This window comes from Callithrix jacchus, chromosome 17 (genome assembly GCF_049354715.1).
Source record: "Callithrix jacchus isolate 240 chromosome 17, calJac240_pri, whole genome shotgun sequence".
NCBI lineage: Eukaryota > Metazoa > Chordata > Mammalia > Primates > Cebidae > Callithrix > Callithrix jacchus.
Window position 1 is genome coordinate 34,983,838 of NC_133518.1, and position 7,364 is coordinate 34,991,201.

The 7,364-nt window shown below is 41.0% G+C and overlaps 1 pseudogene; it reads right to left on the reverse strand.

Annotated features, from left to right (window-relative positions):
- Positions 1 to 6,951: 6,951 nt before the first annotated feature.
- LOC118149081 (U2 spliceosomal RNA) lies at positions 6,952 to 7,153 on the reverse strand (annotated as a pseudogene).
- Positions 7,154 to 7,364: the final 211 nt, after the last annotated feature.

Below are 7,364 nucleotides of genomic sequence, written 5' to 3' on the forward strand. Positions count from 1 at the left end.
CTCCTTGGTTCTCTGAAAGTTATCCATTCCTGAATTTTACCCTTAACCACAGCGGAGGAAAGGGAATAGCTGAGGTCAGGAAATATGGAAAGAATGTTAACAATTCACCACTAAAATATACATTAAGATTATTTTCAGCAAGTGTAATCTCCACGTTGAACTTCTAAATCTAGAATTCTCCTGTCACGTGACTATCTTCACATTTCTGTGTGCCCCTTTCAGCCTTTTCATCCCTTCCTGAATGAGTTCTCTGTGAAAGGTAGGACTGAGTAAAAATACACAAGTTAAACCTCCAAGTTTCCCTCCCTAGTCAACATTTGGTTGCACTGATTGCAAATGTCGAAGTGGTTAGGTGAAAGTTGTTGTCTTTTACGTGAGCTAGTGCACGAATATCATCAGAGATTTTAATAGGCATGAAACCAAGCGAAAATAGACACACAGGTAATACCTTCAATCAAACAGCTATTCTGTTAGAGAAATCTGAAATCATAAATGTTTAGATGCTGGTAAGAAGAAAAGGAATGGACCAGGGATATCTGATATCAGGTATCATCACAGAATCTTAGCATTAGAAAGCACGAGATTCTTTCATTCAATGTCCTCATTTTACATAGGTCACAATTAATAATTACTATTGCCAGTATATATGTATTTTTTCATTTAATTATTACAAAACCCTAGAATGTGTGACTTTCATTTTGCAGAGAAGAAAAAGTGAGGTGAAGTCATCTGCCCAAGGTGGAGTGATAGAGGTAGGATTCAAAGTCACACACTCTGGTTCTCATTCAAAAATCAAATTAGAGGCCCTCCAAGGACTTGAACTTGTTTCTCTCGGAAACCAAGGAGTCTCTGCCCTACTTCGGGCCAAGTAGATGGCTGCTAACTGCCTGGCTTTATCCACCCCTTCTTTGTGCCGCGTCTCACCCTCACGCTGGCCTCAGATTGGTTTGGAGTGGCTGTCAAGATCCAAGATGGATCTGCCTTTCCCCAAGGGCTTGGGCCAGTGCCCCCCCAGACACACATGCTGCACTGCATCTGTCGCTAATGGGATTTCCAGATTTCTCCCTCTTCATGAGTCCCCATTTGGCAGGCTTGCATATCTGTGAATCTAATGTCTGTGTGTAGTCGTGCTCCTCAGCTGTTCTAGTTTGGCAAATAAGTGATGATGGCTGTGGCCAGGTTAAATCTGAGGGCAGACTTACTGTGAATTTAGTTTTCTGAGTTCAACTTTGCAGAGAATGAAGCTACCTTGAGGATGTGATGTGTGCTGTGATCATGATGACCCTGGACATGTCCTAGACTCACCTTCTTCAGTTACTAGGTATTTCATATATTGTTTCTTTGTAGGTAAACTTTCCTTAGAGGGTGTAGTCCCTCTTTTCCCCTTTTTCTCTTAAGTGACATAGTATCTGGGAGGTCACTGTCTTGTTTAATTTTGTCTCTCCTATATATTACTTAGCTTGGGGCATTAAGCTTTGAAAATCAACAAATGATTATTATATATAAGAAGAATAGGCCAGGCATGGCGGCTCACACCTATAATCCCAGTACTTTGGGAGGCTGAGGCAGGTGGATCACTTGAGGTTAGGAGTTCAAGACCAGCCTGCCTAACATGGCCAACCCCGTCTCTATTTAAAAATACAGAAATTAGGTGGGTGTGGTGGTGCACGCCTGTAGTTCTAGCTACTCAGGAGGTTAAGGCAGGAGAATCATTTGAACCCAGGAGGCAGAGGTTGCAGTGAGTTAATATTGTACCACTGCACTCCAGCCGGGGCAACAAAGCAAAAAAAAGAAAAAAGAAAACAGAGAAGGACTAGATTGTAGTAAAGCCATCTTTTTAAGAAATTTGACCTGTGTAATAGACATTTGTTACTTCATGGCTATTCACAATACATTCTATATCCGAGTAAACCCTGCTTCCTGTTAGAGTATTATCTCCTGTCACGGCATGAGCTCTTAGTACTCGGAAAGTCCAAGCACACTACCCATTTCCCATTTCGAAAGCTGAAGGGAAAAGTTTCTGCTTCATAGGGTTGTTATGAGTATATTTGATGAGTTAATTTAGAAATAACACCTAAAACATGTGGCAACTACTAGTATTAGCTCTTTTTCTTCCTCTCCCCCTCCTCCTCCTCCTTCTTCTTCCTCTTCCTCCTTTCTTCTTCTTCCTCTTATTCTTCATCCTGTTATTGTTTGCCTTCTCATTTTTGCTGCTATTCATAGTAGTATTACCCTCTGCACAGCCAGGACAAGGGTCCTTGACCTATACTTGCCACTCAGATTCCTTGGAATACTGAATGTTGTATGGTTAACACAAGGACAGAAGATATAGTTTGGTTTTTTTTTAATTGTGAAGTATAACACAATTAAGAAACATGCAAAAGCTACACGAAAGATTTGCAAAGAACTGAAAGCAAATGGCCATGTAGCACGATTGTCCCGTTTATTAACCAGCCAAAGCCTTCTGCATGCTGTTCACCAGTCGAAGCCCTCCTCTTCCCTAAGGGACAGCTTCATCGGTTTGGGACCTGCACAGTCATACAAGGCTCCATGCTCAGAAGGATCTCATGCTTGGTTTAATGTCTGCCGTTGCCTTCTTGAAATTTTTTATGATTTTTGAACAAGTTGCCCTGCATTTTAATTTTGCTCTGAGACCCACAAATTATATAGCTAGTTGTGCCTTCACTATTAAGGGGACCATTATCATAACTGTTATGAGGATGATTTTCTTGCTCTTCTTTATAATTTGACCACCTGTATGCATCTGGAGCTGTTTCCTCCTAAAGGTATGCTTGACATACTATTCCTGCTATAAAGTCAGTCAGTTCTGTGAGTCCTGCTTCATAGACCCCAGATGTTCCAGTGACTGGCTCTTTCAATATTCTCCCAATACACTTTACCTTGCTCACATTTGCCAGCATTGATTTCTGTTGCTTGCAACCGAAGGAACATAACTGGTATCGTTTTTTTCCCCTAAAAGACTCTTGATAGAGAAAAAGACAGCGTGTAATAATTTGTCTTTGTTTTATCCCTTTCTGCACAAAGTCTTATGAATGTTCCATAGATGTAAGATTCATTTTAAAACTAACATCCTGGCAAACTTATTTTCCAGCAGAAAAAGTTGAAACCCGAAGTCGTTAATGTAGTTACTTACGTTTAGAAAAACGTTACGTGAAGCCCAAAGTGCCTGCCAATGACGTTTTTTTTTTCTTCTCATAAAAGTTGCCAGAAGTTACTAGTGGATCACCACTTTCTTGGAGAACTCTCCCTCATGACATGTGGTTGAATTGGAATCCCCAAATCGCTGGTTACACATGTATCCTCAGCCTCTTGGCCTGAGGATACATGCGTAGGCAGCCATTAGTGCAGGGCTAGGTGAATAGCCCAAACAAAACCAATAACGATCCTCCCAAGGAGTTTTCTACCTTGAGCTATCAGGGAAGATAATTTCATTTCACGTCTTTGGGTTGGGGCTCAGGGTGTCAAGGTATGGGGAAACCCTCCTACAGCAAACTGAGCAGCACACACACATGGTGGTGACAGAAACCATGAGGCAGTAGAAGCTCTGAGGTGTCCAGGGAGTAGTAGTCGAGATAGTGGCACAAAAGCAGAGGCAGAGAAATGCTGGCTGCCAGACTTCTCTAGAGTCTCTGGAGTTACTGTGCTGTCTTAAGGGACATTTTAGTGCTCTATGAAGGTTGGTCTGACCACTGTTAAGATGGCTCCCTCTGCTTCCTTACTTCCCTGCGCATCCTAAAATAAACTTCTAACATCTGTCTCAGACTTGATCATCAGAATTGGTGTCTATAATGAAACATATGTACAACCTTGCAACTTATTAACTGGACATGAGACATAAAACGAACCCTTCTCCATGCTTAATCCACTGTTGTTCTTTCTAACAGTGGAGCTTGTTTATACTCAGTCCCTGCATATCACTATCCCCCTCAGGAGTTTGTGAAACAGCTCAAAGCCAGAAACATCAAATGGTAACCCAGTGAAGAGGACCTAGCAAGAACTACCTGTCGCACTGGAGTGCTGACCTAGTGATTCTGAAATTATTTTTCTTTTCCATCTCTACTCTCCCCATCATATTTCAGGCTTCCAGAAAGCTTCCCCTGGATTGAAGTGGGCCTCCCTCCTTGCAATATTGCTCCTCTAAAGTCCATTCTCCATGGAGCAGTCAATGCAATTTTGATCAAATAAATAATAAAGTGACTGCCTATTGCTGTCAGGATGTGGTCCCAAATTCTTAGTTCACATGTGAGGTTGTTTATGATTTGGCTCTTGCTTACCTTCCCAGCCATATTCTTCCCACTTCTCCCCACCTCTATACCATCCCTTACATTCTCTGCTCTAGACTCGAACTCACTCTTTTTACTTGCCTTTTGCACAAGTCTTCTTCTACCTTGACTGCCTTCTTTCACTCCTTCCCCTTGCTTTCTCCTACTCTTCTTTAAGGCCTTAGTTTAAATGTCTCTTCCTCCAGAAAATTTCCCCTGAATCTCAAAGACCAGGGTTCACAAACATATACTCTGTAGAGTTCTCTTTTTAAAAATAAAATTGCCCTTTAGCTTGTCTGTCTTTAACTTGGCTGTAAGTTTCTTTAGGATGACTGGCACATAGTTGATGCACAAATGAAGGTACAAAATTAGACGAAACAACAGAATGTTTCTACTCTTGTGACCAGAGTCCAGGGCTGTGGTGTGGATGAACAGAGATCAGAGAATTGGACTAGTAGCTGTGGCAAAATCTGAGGCCAGGAATCCCACCCACTGATTTAACAAGACCGCTAGGAAACATGAATTACTTAAGAATTGCCATCCTGATTAGTTTAGTTTAAGGCAAGCCCCCAAACCCATCCCTCTCCTTTTCTTGCATATTTTAACTGGAGGCAAATAGCAGCTCTTCTCAAATGGTCAATACTTACATGTAAGACAACTTGCCTATTTCATAATTTCTCAAAACAAAAACAAAATCAGTCCAACTAGGATGCCTGGTGAGCTGTAGTTAGAAGCTTGGCTTAGGAATCCATTGATTAAAATTGTTTGGACTGGCAGTAGAACAAAGTAAAAATGGTTAAGCAGATTCCTTAAATTCTGCTAGAACAAGAGGAAAGATAAGAAAACCAGAAATGTCACCTCCATCCGGGCCAGCGTAGAAGAGCTAATAGGTGAATGACAGTATATTTTTAATCCATCGTGGAATGTTGGTTTGTTTTCTTGTTTAATGACTTCCTTTCTTTGGGAGAACCTGATACAAGCAGAACTCTGGAAGGCAACATCTTGAGAGCCCTGAAGTGACAATGGGATTCTGGGAAAGTCAATTCCTGGAGCCCCAGTCTCTTCATCTGCAAAATAGAAATAATGATTACAATAGAGCCTCTCCTGTCTGCTGGGAGGCATCATAGGAGACAGTGTTTGAGAAAGTCCTCTGTATTTTCGAGGTAGCATTAACACCTCCTCCCCCAGCTCCCCACCAATGAAGGCCTACAAAAGAAACAAAGCCAGGGAAAGTGAGTCAGGAAGCACTGAATTTGGGAGTTAGAGTGTTTCCAAGCAGAAGTCATGAGGTCAAACTTTGTAATACTAATAAATAGGAAGAAGCACAGGAATCCCATTTCTTTGATCAATTTATTAATTAATGTTTTAAGTCAATTCTCTCTTATCAATTGTGCTACAATATTTTTGCATCCCAGACAGTTTTATACAATGTCATGTTGTGTTTCATGTTTCTTATTCATCAGTATAAAGCAGTAAGTTGGCAAAATAGTTACAGGAACTGAGGTTCCCTTTTCTATTCAGCACAGAGTGGTGATATGGAAGGAACGTTCAGGAATATATTTCTATCTGGGTCTCAAGTAAAGGTGGCCACTGGCACCAGTTAGGGCTGGACTCAGGGTAATTATGGGGGCGTGCATACAGCTCCATCCCTTTACCATAGCAGACATGAGTGATCTACCACAGCACCTTTCCCCTCCTTAGACCTGGAGATGGCCTCAGAGCCCTTCCCAACACAGTGGTAACTGGATCAGATCCCGGTGAAATGCATTTGTCACGCCATGTCTAGGCACTGATCAGAAGCCATGACTCTTCATTATCAAGCTGTTAAGCAGCTATTAGGTGATGCCCTAACGCCCTCCTGAGAAAATTAAACCAGTAACTTACAGGTTTATGTCTTATTCTTTCCTTTTTTGAGCACTTATTGGTGGCACTTAATTCAAACAAAGAACACAGCGTAGCAGAGTTAAACCAAAATGCTTGGTTTGTAATTCCAAAGTTCTTTTCTCTTCTTCCAGCCACACAGGATATTTGATCCTTTTAATGTCTTTAACTGTTGGCTTCAAACAACTGTGAAGAAGAGCAGGAAACCTGACACTTTAGCTGGATGATGTTTATACAGATGCAGCTTCTTCCTTCACATATTTGGTTAGGAGGAGCTCAATGAGCTGGAGGCTGAATCTCAGGAATGTTTAAATAAAGTGACATTGACACAGACCCTGAGCAACATTTGCAAACCCCATTCTAACCTCACTTAGAGCTGAGGTTCTTAATCTTTATTGGACATGGATTCCTTTGGTGGACTGGTGAGGTTTATGCATCCTGCTCAGAATACTGCCTTTAGATAAAACAGTAAAAGAAAATAAATTGGGTTATGAAAAGAAAATACACTGGGCTAAAAACGCATCTGGGTATACCTTTTCCATGCTTAGTCAACCATTGTTCTTTCTAACAGTGAAGCTTGTTTGTGCTCAGTCCCTGCAACCAGGGGTGAGTGAAACAGCTCAAAGCCAGAAACATCAAATGGTAACCCAGTGAAGAGAACCTAGCAAGAGCTACCTGCCACACTGTAGTTCTTAATACAGTTATTAAACTGTTTTTTTTAATCTATGACAGATTTTCATATGTTCTTATTATTAAACATTATACAAAAAGATCTAATGACAAGTTAAGTAACTTCCATAATTTTGCAATAGTGATCAGGGCAAAAATTTTGAGATATCTGGGGTAACTATAATGTTATATGAAATTATCTTGATTTCTATTGGTGACTAAGCCACAGGTACCAATAATCCTACTGTAGTTTGTTACTATGTTTAAACTGATGAGAACAGATGCTACACTTGATCTTAGCCAAAAGGCTAAGAAGCGATGTTACCATATTTAAAATATAAAACTTGCTAAATTTCAGAGAGGGGTTACTCAAAATAGTGATTCCTCCCCCATCCAACTAGGCTGTAAACCCTTTGGATTATGTCCAGGGATCCCAGTAATAAACCTTGGACAAATTTGGATGTGGAGACCTCTGCGCTATCAGGGGTAACATTCCCACCACTAATTCTCCATTCAGAGAATTTCTGCGGT